Source organism: Lacerta agilis, chromosome 1 (assembly GCF_009819535.1).
Source record: "Lacerta agilis isolate rLacAgi1 chromosome 1, rLacAgi1.pri, whole genome shotgun sequence".
Lineage (NCBI taxonomy): Eukaryota > Metazoa > Chordata > Lepidosauria > Squamata > Lacertidae > Lacerta > Lacerta agilis.
In genome coordinates this window covers 5,602,473-5,625,427 of record NC_046312.1, presented here as the reverse complement: position 1 = coordinate 5,625,427, position 22,955 = coordinate 5,602,473, and the positions used below count along the sequence as shown (strand labels likewise).

The 22,955-nt window shown below is 46.4% G+C and overlaps 1 protein-coding gene and 1 pseudogene across 2 annotated transcripts in view; one reads left to right on the top strand and one right to left on the bottom strand.

The window, feature by feature from the left end:
- FBXO34 (F-box protein 34) overlaps positions 1–22,955 on the bottom strand; it is a 75,176-nt gene that overhangs the window by 16,973 nt on the left and 35,248 nt on the right. The window contains exon 2 of one of the 2 annotated variants that reach the window (XM_033167058.1): positions 8,470–8,548. The gene's annotated coding sequence lies outside the window, so the exon portion shown is untranslated. Of the gene's footprint in view, positions 1–8,250; positions 8,305–8,469; positions 8,549–22,955 lie in introns of those variants that run through there. The other variant, XM_033167148.1, reaches the window with a different exon arrangement.
- LOC117060391 lies at positions 19,348–20,761 on the top strand (annotated as a pseudogene).

The following is a 22,955-nucleotide window of genomic DNA, read 5'->3' as shown; positions in this document are numbered from 1 at the left end:
ATGATGTGCTGGACCACCAGCAAAAAGCCCATGGCTGTGAGAGGAGTTGCGCTGCAAACACACACACACACCAGGGAAACTAATGGCTTCAAAAAAACTGCCCCGTTCAGGATTGTTTTCTTTAAAAGGCAAGACACATGCACTCCACTTTTTAAAGAACTGTTTCCTTTTAACTGCAGAGAAGCCAAGAACTAGCTGTGGATCCCAGGAAAGATTCAGTGTGTGTTTGTGTGTGTAGACACAGACTTACTCTAGTATAGTGCAGTAGCCAATGTGCTGCCAGACTACAACTGCCATCATCCCTGATTAATGACCACACTTACTGGGGCTGATGGGAGTTGTAGTCCAACACTGGACTGGACACTGATTTAACACCCATGTTCAAAAGTGGTATATAGTGGTACCTCTGGTTGCGAACAGGATCCGTTCCGGAGGCCCGTTTGCAACATGAAAAGAGCGCAACCTGAAGCGACGTATCTGCGCATGTGTGCGGTGCGATTCGGAGCTTCTGCGCATGCGCCTAGCACGATTTAGCACTTCTGCGCATGCGCCTAAACCCGGAAGTAACCCGTTCCGGTACTTTCGGGGTCGGCGCATTCGTAACCCGTAGCGAACGCAACCAGAGGTATGACTGTATAAGCAAGGTTCTTAAAACACGGTAAAAATCACTAAATCAGTTTCATACAATGACCTGCTTCACACGGAACACTAAGCCAAACCATGGCTAGGTGTGAATGGGTGAACAGGCTGGTACTCAAAGGACAAATCCTGCCTGCTTTGACCCTCTCTTGATTCTGCTACTGCTCAGCTACCCTCAGCTAAGCCATGGTTTGGCTTAGCATTGCGTGCAAACCCAGGGCTGTGGTTTCTCCTGCTCCAGTCCAAACAAACCACGAGCTGTAGCTGGAGACAGACCATGATCGCAGCTTTGGACACAGTGCTACGTCAAGCCATGGCTTAGCTCTAGGTAGTATAGCATCTGCAGGACCTAAGCACAGAATTAGCAAGGGACAGGAGTAGGAAGGGACCCCCAAAAGTCATCTAGTCCAACCCCCTGAAATGAAGCAATCTCACATACACATACACACAGAGTACAGCACAAACTGCGTTTCAGAGTATGAAAGCCTCTCGTTAAGTCTGGAAATAACTGCCTTTGAAGTCTGGGGTTTGAAAGATTCCTGATAACACGCCGTCCCATCCCAAAACGCAGAGAATCAAACCACTAGAATATTGGTTCATGACACCAGACCAGGAACAAGGAAGAAAGGAGGGATAACACAAAAACCTTGAGGTAAACATCCTGCAAACTCTTTGCAATCTCACAGGTGATCTACTGCTCAGCCCGGAGCCCTTTTTCGTAGTAATTACATAGTTTTTGTTGACAGCACTGCAAAGATCACTCTCTGTGTAACACCATGTTCACAAATCATGACTCAGCTTCTCCTTTCCTTTTCCTTTTTAAATGAAGTACATTTCATTTAAAGGAATCCCAGAAACAAGTAGACTGCTTGATCCAGCTAGGACTGGTTAAACTTTGCTCTAAAATAGAGGTTTTGCATCACGAAAAAGGGAAGCCCAAATGCCAGGTACGGTATATTGTTCAGCTGCCCTTCCAGCTCTGGAGTTTATTAGCAGGCTCTTAGAGAAGGGCCACATACTCAATGGTAGAGTACATGTTCTGAACTCAGACCAGCAGGAACTCCAATGAATTTAACATAAAGTTTGCAGGATCAGGCCAAAGGCCTGTCTGTTTCAGCAACCTGTTCTCAACCTGAGCACCAGTTGCCTGAAACTGCAGGATGGGAGATGTTCTGATCTCCCATCCTGTAGTTTCAAGCAACTGGTATTCAGAGGCATTTACTACTGCCTCTGACAGTGCATAGCCATGGCATCCAGTAGCCCTTAGAATCATAGAAATTATAGAATTGTGGGGTAGGAAGGGACCACGAGGATCATCTAGTCCAACCCCCTGAAGTGCAGGAACCCTTTTGTCCAACATGGGACTTGAACCCATGACCCTAGAGTCTTATACTCTACCAATTTATCCTCCATTAATTTGTCTAATCTCTCTTTAAAAGGTAAAGGACCCCTGACAGTTAAGTCCAGTTGCGAACGACTCTGGGGTTGCGGTACTCATTTCGCTTTACTGGCCGAGGGAGCTGGCATTTGTCCGCAGACAGTTTTTTCCAGGTCATGTGGCCAGCATGACTAAGCCGCTTCTATCGAAACCAGAGCAGCGCACGGAAATGCCGTTTACCTTCCCGCCAGAGCGGTACCTATTTATCTACTTGCACTTTGATGTGCTTCCGAACTGGACACGGGGCAATGGATTCAAACTACAAGAAAGATTCCACCTAAACATTAGGAAGAACTTCCTGACAGTGAGAGCTGTCCGCCAGTGGAATTTGCTGCCAAGGAGTGTGGTGGAGTCTCCTTCTTTGGAGGTCTTGAAGCGGAGGCTTGACAGCCATCTGTCAGGAATGCTTTGATGGTGTTTCCTGCTTGGCAGGGGGTTGGACTGGATGGCCCTTGTGGTCTCTTCCAACTCTAGGATTCTATGCTAGGTTGGCAGGAGCTGGGACCGAACAACGGGAGCTCACCCCGTCGTGGGGATTCGAACCACTGACCTTCCGATTGGCAAGCCCTAGGCTCGGTGGTTTAGACCACAGCGCCACCCGCGTCCCCTAATCAAATTGGTGGCTGCTTCGCCTCCTGTCTCAACAATGCGCCGTGTGAAAATGGGACCCAGCTGTGCGCTATTTCAATTGTTTGATATCTGTTGTTATTTTTAAACCAAGAAGCTGTCTCGGCATAAAAAAGCTTCCAAAACGTGGGAATGAGGCCAAGGGCAACACCTGTGAAATCCCCAACGTTGGGTGCAAAAGAAAGAGAGCAAACTAAGAAATATTTGGGGAGGAGGCGGGGACAGAGAAATGCAAAGATTCCCTGTCCACCAAGCAGTGGTCTTTGGAGTGAAGTCCCAGCAGGGAAGTGCTGGAGGGAAAGTTGCATGTCATGGAAACAAGTAGTAGGGCAAGGGAGGAGAACAATCCCATCCCATAATCTTTACTGCCCTGGGGCTTCACCCTTTTCATTTGCAGCCACTTCTGCAAGCCAACAATGGGCAGCCGTGACTGGAAGTGCCTTCAAGCCTTGCCAAAGCACATATACACAGGGATTCGGAACAATCGGCCCCTGCTTTCACGGGAGCAAAAGGTTGCCGCCAAATCAAATGGGTGGGGACCCCACTCTGCAATCTTGGAATCTGCTCATAGGATATCGGAAAATGTGACCATCATGCAAAGAGGGCAGGGGAGAGAGTTCCCTTTCCGAATAAGTATAAGAGGAGGGGGGGAGCAAATGGAGGAGGCAGGGCGGGGAAGAGAGTGGCTCAGAGAACAAATGAGGCAATTGGAACAGAATTAAAACAAGACTACATTGGAAAGCTCCCCCCCCCCCCCGGAAGCAAACAGAAACTTGGGAGATGACAAAGAAAACGTCCTCTTCTCTGCACCCATGCCCAGCACTGAATAAAGTCTTGTTTTCAAAGGGTTTACCTGCACCAAGCCATCCTCTCTACAAGGTCGGTCAGCAACAGCAGCCGATTCACACATTCACCTTTTCCTCTTTGCAAGCCCAGTTTCAGTCATCAGCGCAGGAAACAGCCCTGCTTCCCTCCCGCCCTTCTCGGGGGACTCTCAGCCCCGCAAAAAAAGTCCATCTGCTCCTCCACCTGAGCCACGCGTGAGCCCTGCGTCATCCAGCCATTGAAACCACGTCCTTCACCAGATGTGACATCAGCCTGTTACCATGGGAATGATGGGGGCTGCGGAGAACCCCGTGTTCTGGAACCACGGCAGCTTCAGGCAGCAGAGCCAACTCCTGCCTGAGTGAGGCACAGACGGGTCCAGAGCCCCCTCCTCGCACCCAACTTTGGGCCTTTTCTTGGGCAAGGCTTGTCCAGACAGAAAGCAATCTGTTGCACGGTGGCAGGCTGGGGTATTGAAATGCCTCCTGTGCAGAAAGGGACCGTCGCTCCGTGGCAGAGCACGCCCAAGCTTTGCCCACAGGAGGCCCCGGGTTCAAACATCAGCATCTCCAGGTAAAGCGCAACTGGGGAACTTGTAGGGTCCTGTCTACTTTTATGCTACCCTCCAGAGAGACATGGGATGTCAGAGGGAGAGTCAGGGAAAGAGAGAGCACCATGTAATTCTGCACAGCTGCAAACAAAAATCGCTGGCGTCATTCGTGTAGACAAGAAGACAAGAACATGGAAAGCTTTATGAATCCAAGATGAGGGGCCAGAATATTGGTTGACCCAAGGTCTACCTGCCATTTAAATCCAGGTCTGCTTTACAGATTGAGGGATGTGGGTGGTACTGTCGTCTAGACCACTGAGCCTCTCGGGCTTGCCACTCGAAAAGGTCGGCAGTTTGAATCCCCGCCACAAGGTGAGCTCCCTTTGCTCTGTCCCAGCTCCTGCCAACCTAGCAGTTTGAAAGCACACTAGTGCAAGTAGATAAATAGGTACCACTGCGGTGGGAAGGCAAATAGCGTTTCCGTGCGGTCTGGCTTCCATCACAGTGTTCCGCTGCGCCAAAAGCAGTTTAGTCCTGCTGGCCACATGACCTGGAAAGCTATCTGTGGACAACCTGAAGCAAGATGAGCACCGCAACCCCATAGTTGCCTTTGACTGGAATTAACTGTCCAGGGATTCTTTACCTTTACCTTACATTCCAGATACTTTCTCTCACTTACAGGTAGGTAGCCATGTTGGTCTGCAATAGTAGAAACAATTTAAAAAAAAAAAAAATCATTAGCACTTTAAAGACCAACTAAGTTTGTACTTGGTATGAGCTTTCACGAGGTATCTGAAGTGTGCATGTACACGAAAGCTCATACCAAGAACAAACTTAGTTGGTCTTTAAGGTGCTAATGAATTTTTTGTTGTTGTTGTTGTTTCTCTCTCACTTGCTTTTGGAAACAGCTCACAGAATCAGAGACAGCTCACAGAATCACAGAGCTGGAAGCAAGGAAGTCTAGACCAGGGTTTCCCAAACTTGGGTCTCCAGCTGCTTTTGGACTACAACTCCAGTTATCTCTAGCTAGCAGGACCAGCGGTCAGGGATGATGAGAAATGTACCCCCAAAACTCTAGAAACAAGGCCCACAATTCTGTATGAACCAAGTACGCCTTCTCCTCATGACTGAGTATCTGTAGACATCTCCTACACACCTGGGATTTAGTAGGGCAGAACCAAGACACTCCACCAGGCAACTTAACAAACTGTGCTAGCCTTGCAAATAGATCCACAAAACTTTAACTCGCCCAGCTGCCAACAGAACTTTGCAGCACATTGAAGGCCCAACCACAACATGACACCAACACCACAAACGCCTAAGCACTTCCAGTTTTACAAAGCTCCATCTGGTCACCTGAAGGAGAGTCTTGCTCACCTCAGGTGGTTTATAGAAGTCTGAGCTGATTACCAACTCCAAAGCTCAGCCAGCCAGCTCTCAGATCTACCCAGGACTCACCCCGCCAATATAAGGCAGGTTCAACTGCTTGCACAACAAGCTTCTCATGTGACCTCTCCAAATGTAGCGGCTTGAAGACTGTCTCTTTTTGCTCACCTAGCAGCAGTGGTAGTAGATGTGCAACACTTAGGAGGGAGGGTGTGAGTTTCACCTGTGATTTATTTGTCTCTTGGAGATCAACTTCTCCCAAGTTCTACTAATTAAGATCCCAATGCAGGCAATAAGCACTGAGTACAGTTTCCCCAACTGCACTGAGTACAGTTTCCCCAACTGGACTTCTGTTTCAGTGTATCTGAAGCAGTGTGCATGCACACGAAAGTTCATACCAAGAACAAACTTAGTTGGTCTCTAAGGTGCTACTGAAAGGAATTTTTTTTAATTATTATTTTGTTTTGACTATGGCAGACCAACACGGCTACCTACCTGTAACTGCACTGAGTACAGTTTGACCAAACTGCGGGAAGCAGTGGAAGACAGGAGTGCCTGGCGTGCTCTGGTCCATGAGGTCACAAAGAGTTGGACATGACTAAACAACAACAAGTTTCCCCAGATTTCAGACAGCCAAGGTCCAGTTTTCTCCTGAATTAAAACTGGGGACATGCATCTTACTGTTCCATTCTAGAAAGAATTTGCCTTTTTGAACTTGTAATATTTGCTTGTGTCCAGCTACCTTCTGCATGAAAGCCAGTGTGGCATAATGGTTCAGTGTTGGACCATGACCTGGGAGTGAAGGGTTCGAATCCGCACTTAGCCATGGAGCTGAGTGGGTGACCTTGGGCCAGTCACCATCTCTTAGTCTAACCTACCTCACAGGGTTGTTGTTAAGGATGAAAGAGAGGAGAACCACATACATCACCTTGGGACAGCTCCTTGGAAGAAAAAAGTCATAAATAAATGAGACCCTGAGGGTTCTGCTCCTGCCTCTCTCCACCAGGCCTAGGGCAGGGCCTGACAGGTTTTATAAGCGCTGCTGCTGCTGCTGAGCAGAGAGGGCTTTTTCTTTTAAATTGCTTTTAAATTGATTTTTATATCCTTTTAAATTGGTTTTTTTTAGTGTTTAAACTGTTTTTAAGTGGGTTTTAAGGGCATTTCATGGGATGTTCCTGGGAGGAGAGGAGCGGGGAAGAGAAGGGGGAGGCCCAATTTCAGTGGTTCTGGGTAGGGGGAGGTATGGCATTGGAGGAGGGGCAGACCAGGTAAGGGGCACACAGCACAGGCAGTTAGTGACTGTGCTGTGCCATGTGCCAGTCCCTCCCCCAAACTGGGGAATTGTGGTTGTCATATCAGCCAGCCCTGGGGTCTGCGACTGCTGCTGTTGCAATGCCAGATCAGCCCAGGAAACAATCTCCCTCATCCATGATCTGATTATGGGTGAAGAGGCTGATCTGGCATGTCTCACTGAAACCCGGGTGGGTGAACAGGGTGGAGTTGGTCTCACCCAGCTGTGCCCACCTGGGTACTTGCTGCAGCATCAGGCCAGACTTGAGGGTTGGGGAGGGGGAGTTGCTGTGGTCTATAGAGATTCTCTCTCTATCTCCAGGTGCTCTGTCCACTTGGGGGGGGGGGAATCAAGAGGGATTCTGCTGGTTTACCACCCACCAGCAGTCTCCCTGCCTGAGCAGGCGGTGTTGAGGACTCCCAGCCTGCTGGTTCTGGGAGAGTTCAACACCCATGCCAAGGCAGCTGGCTCTGGGGCGGCTCAGGACTTCATGACCGCCATGACAACTATGCGGCTGTCTCAACATGTCACTGGCCCAATGCACATGGCAGGCCACACTCTGAACCTTGTTTTCTCAACTGGGCAGAGGTTGATATGAAAGTGGGGGACATTGACACCAGTCCTTTGTCATGGGCAGATCACTTCCTGTTGAGATTTAGGCTGTCAGCAACTTTCCACCTACGCAGAGGTGGTGGGCCTATTAGGAAGGTCCGCCCTCGGAGGCTGATGGATCCAGTGGGATTCCAAACGGCTCGTGGGGGTGTGTGTTTCCAGCTGATATGACTGGCACCCCTGTTAAAGCCCTGGCTGACCTCTGGAACACCGAAACAGCTCAGCCTATTAACACGATCGCCCCAGAGCATCCTCTCCCACTTCATGGAACCCGTTTGGCCCCATGGTATATTCCAGAGCTTAGGGCGAGGAAACAAGCTGGGAGACAGCTTGAACGCAAGTGGAGGAGAGATCTGAATGAATGAATGAATGAATGCAACCAAACACTGGTAAGGGCACATTATCGAGCCTACCTAGTGGTAGTGAAGGCAGCAAAGAAGGCATATATTGCTGCCTCCATTTGCATCCTCATTATGTCATCCGGCAGAGGTTTTCCAGGTTTTACAGGGCCTTTTGTCCGGAGCACAGTCTAGTCCTGTTGTGTTGGATGAGTTTTAGTTGGCAAGGCTCGAGGATGCAGACAAGGTGCCTTCTCTGCAGTGGCTCCCCGTCTGCGGAATGCTCTCCCAAGAGAGGTTTGCCTGGCGCCTTCATTATACACCTTTAGGCGCCATGCAAATATGTTCCTTTTTAACCAGGCCTTCAGTTGATTTGATTGACAACCTATGCCCTTTTAAAATGTAGGGTTGTTGGGGGGGGGGGAGAGGTTATTGGGTTGTTGATTTTGTTCTGTGAACCGCCCTGAGACCTCCAGGTATAGGCCGGTTTATAAATTCAATGAATCAATCAATCAATATAAAAAAATACCAGATCTGGGTATACCTCTTGACTGGAACATGTAAAGTGCAAAACAGAAGGAAGCTCCCAAGCAGTCTCTTGCTACAATGAAAGATCCCCTCCCCACCCGTTTTAAAAATAAAAACGTCAGCATCCAAACTGTATAAATAGGAAGAGATTTTCTGCACATCACCCCCAAAATGGCAAAAACAAATACGTAGAGCTGCACATAGGCACCACGCTGGGGCAAATTGAGAGCAGTACCTTCAGGGAGAAGCCCCTCTGCGCAGTTTCAGACATCACAGCACCCTCGGTGTTCGGCACAATCCTTTGAAGGGCATTTCTGAAAAGCAAAAGGGAAGGGGAGGTTAGAGGGCAGCAAGCAATTAGCAGGCAGCAAACATTCCATCTTTATAAAAAGGACACATCATAAAAATTACCAGAGGACACAATCAACCAGATGTATTAAAAGCACTGCCGCCCAGAACATCACAGGCCTCTTCCCTCTGGAGGGTGTTGGGAATGACAACTCAAAGTGGAAAGAGAGGGCCATGAATTTCCAAAAGCTACGGTAGGCAAGAGCAGCCGCAACCTCTCGTCTCCTGGATATTTATAGCTCTCCTCGACACAGAAAGCTCAAGGACAGTCACAAAACACCACTGCAAAATATGTAGTGTATGGCTGGGGAAACCCAGTCAGATGGACGGATCATCATCTTCTTCATACACTCAGTGTATGGGCAAAATCACTGCACACAACAGAAATGCCCCAAATGCCATTGTTTCGGCTAATTCAGTGTTATTCATGCAACTCATGTGATCAGTTCATCTAGAAACACCTCTTCAGGGTCTCAGGCAGAGGTCCCCTCCTTCCCGCCACAGCGGTACCTATTTATCTACTTGCACTGGCATGCTTTCAAACTGCTAGATTGGCAGGAGCTGGGACAAAGAAGCAGGCAGAGGTCACCTTCTGGAGATGCTTGAGATGGCACCTGGGACAGTCCACGTGCAAAGCACGGCAAACTCTGCCACGGAGTGACAGCCCTTCCCAGTCCTGCCAGCTTATCCCAAGACCCTACAGGGGCAGCCCTAGAACAATAGCCTTCCAGTGACTCAGGAAAATCTGAGGTTTTCTTCCCCTTCCTCAAGTTTCAGAGGGGAGGGAGACTCTTTGCCATTTACAGAGATTGTCTCCCCTAGACAAAAAAACCAAGCAGCAAGTCAAGAACAAACCTTGGGTAAAAAGGTAAAACCACCCCTGGATGGTTAAGTCCAGACAAAGGTGACTATGGGGTTGTGTCGCTCGTCTCACTTTCAGGCCAAGGGAGCCGGCGTTTGTCCACAGACAGCTTTCCGGGTCATGTGGCCAACAGGACTAAACCGCTTCTAGTGCAACGGGACACCGTGATGGAAACCAGAATGCATGAAAATGCCATTCACCTATTTATCTACTTGCACTGGCATGCTTTCAAACTGCTAGATTGGCAGGAGCTGGGACAAAGCAGCAGGAGCTCACCCCTGAAACCTTGAGTACAGTGTGTGATTTGCCTGGAGGGAGTCCAGGTTCTGACATCACCAGCCCCTTTCAGAGGCTGCTCGGGCACTTCCTCCTTAGTTTAGCTAGAAGGAAAGGTGAGTCCTGCTAGATCAGGCCAATGGCCCACCCAGCATCCTGTTCTCACAGTGGCCAACCAGATGCCGCAATGGGAAACTCACAAGCATGACCCAAGGACAAGATCACTCTCCTCCTCACAGCGACTGGCATCCAAGAGGCATTTACTGCCTGCAACAGGGTGGAGGAACACGGCCACTGTGGCTCCTACCCAACAATTGCTTTATCGTCCATGAATTTGTCTTTTGAAGCCATCCAAAGTTGGTGGCCATCACTGCCTCTTGTGGGAGAGAATTCCAGTTTAGCCACGCACGGTGTGAAGAAGTCCTGTATTTTAACTGCCCTGCATCTTCTACATGAGCACAGCTCATCCCAATCCTGTTACGTCTACACATTTTGTGCGGAAGCCTTTATTCCGGATTCTGAACTTGCCTGGGCAGCTGAAGCGTCTGATGTGTGACATTTGTACAGAAGAATACCAGGAGAACAACGAACAGCGCAATCCGTTCTAATACCTCAAGTGCCCTGAGTGCAGCAAAGCATGCGATGCACCTTCCCATTCACTCACCACAACGGCAGGCTGTGAAGCTGCAGGCACGATTCCATCAAACACACTCTGCTGCACAGAAGTAGGCCAAGAACGCCAGGCCCTGGCAGGCGGCAGCAGCAGCAGCATTAGCGGTACACCCACCCCTTGCTGCTCGGCTAAGTATAGACCCGCAGCTTATTAATAGACCAAGATGTAGGAGCCCGTAAGGAAGGCAACGCCACACAACACTTCCTGGACCCAAACAAAAACCGTTTCGCATTCAAGAAGCTAGGGTCCTTGTTTGGCATTTCACATTCTCAGGAATGTGCTTCCCTCTCTCTCTTTTAAGCTCATCTAGGGAGGAACAACGAAATCCAGGGTTGGTAAAAGGGGACACCGTCAAAAATAGGAAAGGGGGAAATGCCACCCTTACTGAATCAAGACTGCTTACTGCAGACCAACCACCCAAGGCTGCACCTCTTTGAATTAGAAGTCTGTCCCTGCTGAGTAGCTACTTCTCTTCCTAAATGTCACAGGGGGACCTCCTTCCAGGTAAATGTGCACATGATTCGACTGCAAGCCTTTTGTCAGGGAACTGTCCCGGTTCAGCGCAAGGTGGTGGAAGGGCTCTCGGGAGGCTACAGGGAGCCCCAGCCGCACCTCCTCCAGCAGAGGACTGAGCATAGGGGCTCTGGGGATGCTGTAGAGGCCCTGCGCTCCTCTCGCCCAACAGGCGAGGAGGGAGGCACGCCATTTCTGGCGCCTGAACCGCACAGAGGGGTGAAACACAAGGAGGGGAGGCGGAGACTGAGGGTGCCGAAATTCTTATGTTGGGGTCGCAACCGGAAGGGGCCACTCCCGGATTCTGCGAGCAACTGAAACAGACATGGAATTGTAGCTTTGCACTGTACATAGTATGCACAATAAACCTGTTAAAAGACAGGCTGGACTTTTGTCTCATTACTCGCGAGCAACCACCACACGGACCTTACACCTTTTAAATAAACTTATGGCTACAAGAGAAAGAGAAAGAAAGGGAGGGAGAGAGCGAGAGAGAGACCCTCCAAGCAGTGTTAGAAACTCAAGATATTTAATCTAGTCGTCAAATAGCACCTTAATCCTAGGTTACAGTCACCACAACTGAATGTCTAGGTGCCTTTTTTTACAATGAGATTTGTTATTATTGTTGTTATTATTAGCAGCATTATTAATTTCATTTCTAAAAAGCTTTTATACTGGCTACGACCTACTTTGCTCCTTTGAGCATTAAATGAGAAAACAGGAGGTGCAAGACAGTTTTATGGGGCCCGCAGACAGTCACTCTTTTCCAGAAGGGATTCAAACGCATGCCGGAAATTTAGGTTTGCACAATTAAAATGGGTAAAACGTTCTGTCGCCATAGCATAACTCTTTCAAAAAAAAAAATGAACTTTTTGCAGTTAGGAAAGTTGCGAGGAAAGGCACTAAGGGGTGTGGAGTGACTGAATTGTTAACAGGAGGACTTGTAAGCAAAGCCCAAGCAAATCAGAATTAATGGTCATTGTCATCTAACCATTCCATAAACCAGGGATGTGCAACAGGTCGATCGCGATCTACTGGTAGATCCCCACGAAGGTTTGGTAGATTGCAGGTCGATCTCCGGCTCCCTTGCCTCAGCGTCGTTGAAACTGAAATGGAACTTCCCTCCTAAGAAAGTATTAGTATAAAAACGAGGCTTTCCTCCTCCTAAAAAAAGCTCAGCAACTTTGACCTGAACCCCCAGAAAACGGGGGTAGATCATTGCCAGATTTTAATTCTGAAAGTAGATCACAGTCTCTCAGGAGTTGGACACCCCTGCCATAAACAAATGCTGAATAAAGACTGGGAATCATCTAACTGCTGCATAAGCTTTGTACAGTGGTACCTCGCTAGACAAATGCCTCGCTAGACGAAAAACTCGCTAGACGAAAGGCATCCGCTAGCGAAAGGGTGCTTCGCAAGACGAAGTTTCCTATGGCCGCGACTCGCAAAACGAAAACGTTTTGCGGGTTTCCCCCCCGTAAAGCCGCGCTTCCTCTGACCGTGCTTCGCAAGACGAAATCTCCGCTATACGGTAGCACTTGCGGAACGAATTATATAAGCAAATTATATTACATTTGCTGTATAAGCAAATCAGGGCAAAGGCTCCAGAAACAGGGCTTCTGAAGATGCCTTTAGAAAGAGAAGAGCTGTTTCTCGCCACTTGCCAGCTACTGAACAAGCTCTGAGCTGTTTTACAGGCTCACTTCCCGCCTTCTATTCCAGCTTCAGTTACTCTGACAAAATTGCTCTCTTTTTGCACCAGTTTCTCCCTTCCCACACTTTATCCTGGAAACAGAAATCCTCTATGAAGTTGAGAGCTAACAAGATGAGGTTATATTCACTTTCTACAGCAACAGAAGCAGCCGGCTCCAAATTACTAGACCTGCCTGCATTATACCGCTAATGTCATCCCCCCCCCCAAACTCCCACTTCCAGAGAGCCTCAGAACTACTTGCTAGATCTCCCAGAGGAAACTAATTTGGATTTTTACACTCAACCAGCAGCAGGAAAGTGCTAACTCCACAGCAAGAGAGCAGATGGCAGCAAACCAGAAGTGAAACGTGTAACTGTGGCCAGCTAAAAACCTTTGTTGCTCTTTATTCAGATCGCAGCTGGTTTGCTTCCAAAATTCATTAAGTGTGCATGTAGGGGGGTTGAGAGGGAGAACACCCTTTTTTGCACATTGCCTGTTGGAAGATTTTGAGCCCACTGCACTGAAAAAGCCCACGCCGCTGTCAGTGCTATTAATTGCCAGGCTTCTGGGGTTAGTGCTTTCAGCCATGGGAAAGCCATGCTGCACAGAGCTCACTTATTTTCTCTTGGGCGCACAGCTTTTCAACATCTAACGGCACAGGGGCTCGGTGGGCCTCTGCAGAGCCATTTATGCCTGTAGGAAAAACCGTTTCGGATGCTTCTAGTTGAAAAGCACATGTAATTCTTAATAAGGGCACTTCTGGTCCAGCACTCTGCTCTCACAAAGCCCCACATGGTGCCCATGGGAAGCCTGCAAGCGGCACCTGAATGTAACAGCTCACCCCCACCCCAGGAAGCACCAGCTAAGCGGCCCATGATCAGCATAAGGCTACTGGTTTATTTGTTTATTTTGCATAGTGTCCTTCATCTCTAGATCCCAGGGCAGTTCATTTCTGCAACGGGAATGAGTGTGCTGTGCTTCCATCGGGCTGCGCATGCATGCAATACTCAGGGGTGCCAGCACAGGGAAGCGAGTGGCATCTCAGAACACTATGAGCTGACACTGGCATTTGTGCTGGGCAGGTTTTTCCATTTGGTTCCACTCACTTCTGTACTGCTTTTGATTAATACTATTTAAATGTTGTGTTGCTTAATGCTGTTTTTATATTGTGGTGTTCGAATCACTCAGGATTCCATGTGGCATGCTTGGTGGGGTACACACATACGTACAGAGAGATAGGTGTAGATATATTCTGGAACGGTCCTGCTCAGCGGAAGATCTTCTGCTTCGCATGAAAAATGTCCCCAGTTCAATCTCTAGCTGGCCTGGAAAAAGACTCCTTCCTGAAACACTGGAGAGCTGCTGCCAGTCAGTGTGGACAACACTGAGCCAGAGGGACTGCTCGCCATAGGGTAAAATGTTCCTGGACTGTACCACTTCAGATTGCAGGTGAGGGGGGAGATCACATAACTAAGTACAGTCAAACTGTTGAATGTAATCCGTTCCGGAAGACCGTTCGACAACCGAAAATTGAAAGCAGAAGCCTCAATACAATAGGGGAACTCAAAACGGAAGCGGCGTAGCATGTTCGGCTGCCGAAAATCGTTTGAAAACTGGAGCAATTACTTCCGGGTTTTCGGCGTTCAGGAGTCGAAACGTTCGAAAATGGAGCCGTTCGAGAACTGACTGTATTCCACTTGGTTCAAAAAGCAGATGTTGTGAAAGTTTTATTTTATTTTACTTTATTTTATTTGCCGCCCTATACCTGCAGGTCTCAGTTCGGTTCACAGAATCAAATCAAATCACAAAACCACAAAATACATAATCAAAGGAAAAACTACAACAACAACCCAATAACCCCACCCCAAAAAAGCACATTTTAAAAGGGCACAGGATGTCAATCAAATCAACCATAGGCCTGGTTAAAAAGGAACTTATTGCCTGGCGCCTAAAGGTGTACATAGCTGTCAACCTTTTCCTTTTTTGCGGGAAATTCCCTTATTATAGCATTTGGAAACAGCAGGGATGGTTGACAGCTATGGGTGTATAATGAAGGCTCTTCTCCCCAATAACACTTGTCTTCCACGTGTTTAAAAATTCCTCCCACCCCCACAGAGGCAACATTCAAGCATGCAAAAGCAATCTGAAGCAGCAGATCCCAGGAACCGTTTGGTCCTTGCCTGGAGAGTCTCACAGTCTGTTAGGAACTGGAACGAGACCCAAAGGGGCATTACGGGCAAGACCACGGGAAAAGCCACCCTGTTAAGCGGGTGAGAGAGTTCCTTTGTTGTTTCGCTGAACAGCAAAAAGTAAACCCAGCCGGAAAAAAATTCCATCCGCTGCCCAGTGACCTGCATTCCCAGCCGGAATGAAGAGGGAGAGACCGGCAAATTTGGCTCCCAGCCTCTGGGAGGCTCAAATTACTGTGCAAACAGTGATTAAAACAGCCAGCTGAGCGCAACAGATATTTTCTCCCTTATGCGGGCTGCAAAACATAACAGGTCCCATGTCTCAAAAAAATAAAAAATAAAATAAACAAAGACAGGCGGAACAAGATAGCATCCATGTTGGTCTTAAAACAGCTATGAATCTCATTCTACCACTACCAAAACCACTGATCGGGCGAAACACTCATCTAGTCATGCAGAGCCAGTGTGGTGTAGTGGTTAAGAGCGGTAGACTCGTAATCTGGGGAACCGGGTTCGTGTCTCCGCTCCTCCACATGCAGCTGCTGGGTGACCTTGGGCTAGTCCCACTTCAGAGAAGTCTCTCAGCCCCACTCACCTCACAGAGTGTTTGTTGTCGGGGAGGAAGGGAAAGGAGAATGTTAGCCGCTTTGAGACTCCTTAAGGGGAGTGATAAAGTGGGATATCAAATCTAAACTCTTCTTCTTCTAGTCCATCATCCTATCCTGAAAGCGGCCACCATGACACCCCTATGGGAAGCCCACAAGCAGAAGCTGAGAGCAAAGGCACTCTCCCCACCCTCCGATTCCCAGCAGCTGGCGTCCACCAAATCCACTTCCTTATTAGAGAATTAAGCATCTATGGGGATGAATGCCACAGAACAGCTTCGCTCAGGAGGAGGAAGTTTTAAGTCGTAAGGAAAACACAAGTTGTTAATGATCTACCTGCTGCAATCTAAGTTTCCTTGTTTGCCTCCACTAATTCCACATCACAGACATTATTCAAACGCCCACTAACACAATGAAAAGAAGACTGGGCAAATAAAGCAGGAAGTTGCAACTCTGTGTAAAATTTGAAAATTACAGTGGACGCTCGGGCGGGTTGTGAATGCGCGGGAGGCACGTTCACAACCCACGCCGCTGCGTCTACAAATGCGTGTGATGCAATTCGGCGCTTCTGTGCATAGCGCAATTTAGCGCTTCTGCACATGCAAAACCTGAAAGTAACCCGTTCTGTTACTTCCGGGTCCGACGCGGTGCGCAAACTGAAATCGCGCAACCTGAAGCGGCCGTAACCCAAGGTATGACTGTACCTCCTTACACACCAACAGCCGCCAAAGGGAAAAGGGATTTGTCAATGGGTCTACCACTGCATTAAGCGTCATGCCCCTCTAGGAAGTGGATTATGAAATGGAGAGCATCTAAGAAGCACAGGAGGCCTATTTATTCTAACCCTGGGGTGGGATAACAAATCCAGCAAGTTTAATAGGCCAAGTTCACTGGGAGCTGTGTGCAAGTTATTACAGCACCATGGGTGTGGTGGAATGATTTTCTAAAAAGTGAAACCTTCCTTTGAAGTCTGCTTAGACGTGCAGAATGCAATTAAATATTGCTCTGCAGCAAGCACAGAATGACAGATAATCCCATGCCGTTTATTATAAAATTGGCCTCGTTGCCTCTCTTGGAACAGGGTCAGCAGCTTGCAGGTCTGCATTACGGCTTCCCACACTACCGGCTCCGCAAGGGAAGGACAGCTGGACGTGCAAGGGAGGAATATTCCCTGCGTACGAAAGTCCTCGGGATGCTGGCGTTCAGCATCTTATTAAAACCACAGCGCTGCAATAAATATGTCAAGCAAAGAAAGGACGTCTTGGAAGCCTTGGAAGTCCTAATCAAGACTCTTAATAGTTTCCCCGGTTAAAAAGCCCATCTAACCTCAATACCGGTAGATGCTTGGCTCAGAAACTGCTGCTTTGGAGCAGAGGCCTATTTGGGTTTTGCGTCCTTTTCTGTGTTTTGCTTTACATAAAACACAACAGCCAAAGAGCAAGATTCCTTCTCTACCACTCCCCGTACTCCAGATTTCATTCCGCAACCCAAAATCCTCTTCTCCCACAGAGATCCACACGGCTACTGTGCAGTGTCTCCTATCCCAAGCTCTCTAGGCAGCTTGGATCTCAGGGAGGCTGCTCTCAGTGGCCAATTAATATTCTCTACAGCTTTTTAAATGTGCTTGTGGCAAGGTTTTTATGTTTTGTTTTTTACTGTTTTAACTATTTATTTTGTGCTTTTATCCTGTATTCTTATCTTGTGAACCGCCCTGAGATCTTCGGATGAAGGGCGTTTTATAAATTTAATAATAAAATAATAATTAGCTGCTAACATCCAAGTTTAATAATAATCAGCCACAGAGTGGTGGAGGGATGTAGACCCTCCAGATGCAGTTGCACTGCAACTCCCATCATGCCTCACCATTGGTCATGCTGGCTGGGGCAGATGGGATTCGGAGTCAAGCAAACAGCTGGAGGGACGCAGGATCCCCATTCCTGGCTTAAATAACAGAAGCAGCAAGGAACCGATCAGATGTCCAGCACCAAAAAGGTTAGAGGTTTGCTCTGCAAAAGAAAAGACAAGACCCCCTGTTTTTTTCCAGGTTGGGTTTGTGGTAGCATTTGTGAACAACCAACCTGGCAGAGAAGGGACCCAGGTGGCACTGTGGGTTAAACCACAGACTCTAGGGCTTGCTGAGCAGAAGGTCGGCAGTTCGAATCCCCATGACGGGGTGAGCTCCCATTGCTCGGTCCTAGCTCCTGCCCACCTAGCAGTTCGAAAGCACGTCAAAGTGCAAGTAGATAAATAGGGACCGCTTCAGTGGGAAGGTAAACGGCGTTTCCATGTGCTGCTCTGGTTTGCCAGAAGTGGCTTTGTCATGCTGGCCACATGACCCGGAAGCTGTCTGCGGCCAAATGCCGGCTCCCTTGGCCTATAGAGCGAGATGAGCGCCGCAACCCCAGAGTCGGACACAACTGGACCTGATGGTCAGGCAAGCAAAAACACTACCTGCTCTCAGGTGAGTAAATAAAACTGGCATAGGTCGATTTTATCCAACACCACTTTTGTCTACAAGAACCGAGCCATTATTGTCTCCATGTTTTAACTGGGGCAGGGGATGACTTTAAGTTAAGCAATACATTTGATTTTTTTTTTTTTTTTAGAAAATCCTTGGACATGCCTGAAGAAGTTCTTAGAGCATCGAGAGCTGTCATTGCCAGCATGTTCGGTATTATTTGATGTAATAAAAAGTTATGCTTCACTTGCTCCTTATTGAAAAGGTGAGAAAAGACACCAGAAACAAACAAACAAAAAAAAGCGGAGTATTAAATGTATGTAAATGTAATAGCGTACACTTTCCAGAAAGGAACCAATTTAGTTTATGCAAGATACTAATAAGGACCAAAAGGTGTGTGTGTGTGTGTGTGTGAGAGAGAGAGAGAGAGGAGGAGGAGGAGGAGAAGAAGAAGAAGAAGAAGAAGAAGAAGAAGAAGAAGAAGAAGAAGAAGAAGAAGAAGAACGGAGAATAGCAGCATCTGATCTGTGTGCAGAAGGTTCTGATTCAATCCCCAGCACCTGCAGGTAGGGTTAAAAAAGTTCCCTATCTGAAACTCTGGCAGCTAGTCAGTGTAGGCCAGGGGTGCCCAAACTTTTTCCAAAGAGGGCCAGATTTGATGAAGTGAACATGTTGTTGAGCTTTTTTTAGGATTGAAGTTGTTAAGCTTTTTTTTTACAATTTTATCCCAAAGTTGTTAAGCTTTATTTAGGATTGAATTACCCCAGGGCATGTACTGCCACGGGAGGGGCCAGATTAAATCGACCAGCGGGCCCCCAAAACGGACTTTGGACATGCCTGGTATAGACAGTCCTGAGCTAGATGGGACAAGGGTCTGGCTTGGTATAAGGCAACTTCCTAAGTTCTTATGAAAATTATGGGAAAGCCTTGCTTTAAGACTACATCACCTGCTTTAAGTTAATTTGCCTGCTAAATACGGGGGGGGGACGACCCAGAGCAATAAATCTTCTAGTGAAAAATCTATGTTCTGATCTCTCTCTGTGTGTATGTGTGTGTGTGTGCACAGCAACACCAGCAGTGGCACAACAAAAGAATTCCAGTGAACTTAATAATTAATAGTTCTCAAGAACACCTAGTACCAAATGACAAGCCAAGCTAAAAATAGTTCAGAAATGCTGGGAACACTAAAACAGCAGCAACAAGATAAATCGGAGAAGCCCTCCGTCAGAGAGATTTAATGCTGTTGGAAAGGTTACACAAATTCCCCAGGTTGTTAAACGTTAAGAAGCACAGACGAAGGAACAACGTCCCTCTACAAATGATACCAACAATGAAGGGGGTATTGAATATCCTCTGCAAAAGGAATCTGTTTCATCCAGGTTCATTTAAGAGGTAACAGAAAATGCTGTCATCAAATGTGGATTCTGCAGGCTTTTAAAGGTGAAATAAAAGCATTAATTCAGATTGCTTTGGAGTCATCAGAAAAACATGAGGACATGAAAGAACCTGGCAGGATGAGACAAAAGGTATGCCTTGTTCAGCATCCATTTCTGTTCCTTAATGAGCACACTGACCATAGAATACGGCCATCATGACTAAGAGGCACTGATAAGGTGAACTTCTAGGAATTTGGAGGGTAGGTGTATCATCCTCCATATGAAGGGGGAAGCTGAAAGAGCCACTCCACTAATCATTGTCACTGGCACACACAACACCCATGTCTCAGGACACATGGAAACCTACATTTGAGTACGATAGTTATGGACATCTTGGCATTCACTTTCACATGAGACTGAACAGCCTACCCATAGATCGTTCTAAGGCTCAATCTGGTCAAAGAAAACGGAAAACGCTGGCTCTTCCATCCCTGACCATGTAAGCCAGTACTTCAGCAATCTGGAGCCCTCCCCAGCACTGGCTGGACCTGATGGGAATAGCAGTTAAAAACACAGAAAAGGGACCATATTGCTGAATATAGAAATATCAAGGTTATCATCTCCAAAATATGGAGTTTCCAGACCTATAAACAGGAGCTGAAGGAAGGATACATGGTTCTCCCCCTCCCCATTTTATGCTGACAGAGCAAACTTGTGAGGTGGGTTCGGCTGAGAGACTCACCCAGTGAGCTTCATTCCTGGGCGGGGATTTGAACCTTGCTCTCCCAGGTCCTGGTCTAACACTCTAACCACTACACCACAGTGCTCTCTCTGTGTATGAGCCAGAATGGTCCAAAACGGGGTGTGCCTGACTATCAAAAGAATTCCAGGGCGTTAATTTCAGTACGCAACCCTCACTCGCTTTTTCACCATCCACTTTTTATTACCCTTTATTATTATAGGCACTTCCATAGTCCATCTCCTCTTCCTTCATGAAACAGGATCAAACAATCCTACAGGCCTCAACTCCAACACAGATAAAATCCCATTCCACCCCTACTACTCATATAAAGATCTTTTCGGTGCCCTATTTATATTAATATGCCTCCTATCTTTAGCCCTGTTCTTACCGAACCTTTTAGGCGATCCAGAAAATTTCTCACCCGCAAACCCCCTAGTAACACCCCTACACATTAAACCAGAGTGATACTTCCTTTTTGCCTATGCAATCCTCCGCTCAATTCCAAACAAACTAGGTGGTGTTTTAGCCCTCTTATTTTCAATCCTAATCCTAGTTACTTCCCCAATACTTCATTTATCAAAACAACGCACCTTAACATACCGCCCACTATCTCAAATACTATTCTGATTACTTATCTCAGATATTATTATTTTAACATGAATTGGAGGCCAACCAGTAGAGCATCCATTCATTATTATTGGCCAACTCGCCTCCACCCTTTATTTTATAATTTTTCTCCTCTTTATGCCCGCCCTAGCCCTACTAGAAAATAAGCTTCTCAAATGATAACCTGCCCTAGTAGCTTAAACCTACAAAGCACTGGTCTTGTAAACCAAAAATGGGACTCACTCCCCTAGGACAACACCAACACATATGCCATCAAAAGAGAAGGCTCTAATCCCCCATCACTAGCCCCCAAAACTAGTATTTTTTCTAAACTATCTTTTGAACCCGCCGCTCAAAGAGCGGCTTTTTTGCCTCCATATCATGCCGCTCAAAGAGCGGCTTTTTTGCCTCCATATCATGCCGCTCAAAGAGCGGCTTTTTTGCCTCCATATCATGCCGCTCAAAGAGCGGCTTTTTTGCCTCCATATCATGCCGCTCAAAGAGCGGCTTTTTTGCCTCCATATCATGCCGCTCAAAGAGCGGCTTTTTTGCCTTTACACCCCGCCGCTCAACTTTGCTTTAGTATTTTTACAGGTGATGATCTATATACTATTATGTATATAGTGCATTAACTGAATTACCCCATGAAAAATTATTAGTACATTATCCTATTAATAAGACATAATACATATATGTATAATTATGCATTAATATATTTACCCCATGAATATCCTTATATATACTAGTATCTATATATTTTACATAATACATAACTGTTTTAAGTACATACTATTATATACCATACGACTATTATTTAGGTATTATATCCTATATATTTGACTTAAGAACGTTTTATATATATCGTGCATTACTGTATAAACTCATGGATATCCACTAATCACTACCCTGCATAATCTTACATTTGGACATTACCTGAAATATTTCTCTTCAACACGGAAGTGTATTTTATACATGGTTATTTATTGATCTGGCTTCTCACGTGAGAATCATCAACCCCTGTCAGTAAGGCCCCCCTCCCTAGTATCACGTCCATAACTTGAGGTTGCATCACTTTCTCACTTTTTCCAAGGCCTCTGGTTGTTAGGTCAGGACCATCCTACTCTCCATCACCACTTTCTCACCTTTTCCAAGGCCTCTGGTTAATGGGTTAGTTACCCTCGTACCCTTGCTCATAGCATAACTGGTTTTCCTGGCGGCTGGTATTTTTTATTTCTCTTTCCCTTCAGATCACATCTCAAGTGCTCCTACCTATCCGGTTTCTAGCCCGAGCTAACAGTGCAATGGTCTTCGCGCAAGCTTCCTATATGGTATTATTGTCTTAATGCTTGGTAGACATATTTTTTAACACCAACAAAGCACCCCTGAAAAACTTCATAAATTTTTAACGAATTTTTAACAAACTTTTAACAAACTTTTAAAACTTTAGCCTAAAACTTTCTAACACAATTTTATTAACATCATTACCCGCGATCCATACTCATTACAAAAAACAAAAAAATTTAACAATAAATATTCTACAATAAACAAATTTATTATACTACTAAAACTTATCATAAATATTTAAATTTAATTAAAATAAAATACATTTTTTTTATGGCAAACCCCCCTACCCCCCTACCAATGATTTTTCATGTTTAGTCAAATTTTTTTTCTCGCCAAACCCCTAAAACGAGATTCAACTAAACTGATCAATTATCGGTTAATTACAGTCAGTACTACATTCTTTTACAAATGATACAACTATAATTTTTTGTTCAAACCCTTGTTAAAATTTGATTCGTTATCAAACTTTTTTTACCTGAAACTTTCTAACACACTTATAAAAAACTTGTTTAATTTGTAAAAAATATGTTAGCTTTGTCAGGATCAAACTACAAAGCCTTTTATATGATTTATTATGTTTGTTTGGACCAAACTACATTTTCATAAAAAATTTTTTGCTTCATATATATATATTAAAATTTTGATGCCCTTAGCAACTTTTATTATATATCTCAGGACAAAAACATGTCATTGTAGCTTATTTTTTAAAAGCGCGGCACTGAAGATGCCGAGATGAGGAAAAGGAAAACCTCCACAGACAATAGTCTTGGTCCTAGACTTACCGTTGTTTTTTTTCAAAATTATACATGCAAGTTTCAACACACCAGTGAAAATGCCCTTAACCCTTAAAAAGGCAGTTGGAGCAGGCATCAGGCACTGAAATTCAAGCCCACAACGCCTTGCTTTGCCACACCCCCACGGGCTATCAGCAGTAATAAACATTGGGCCATAGGTGAAAGCCTGACCCAGTTATGATTAATAGGGCTGGTTAATTTCGTGCCAGCCACCGCGGTTATACGAAAAGCCCAAAACAACG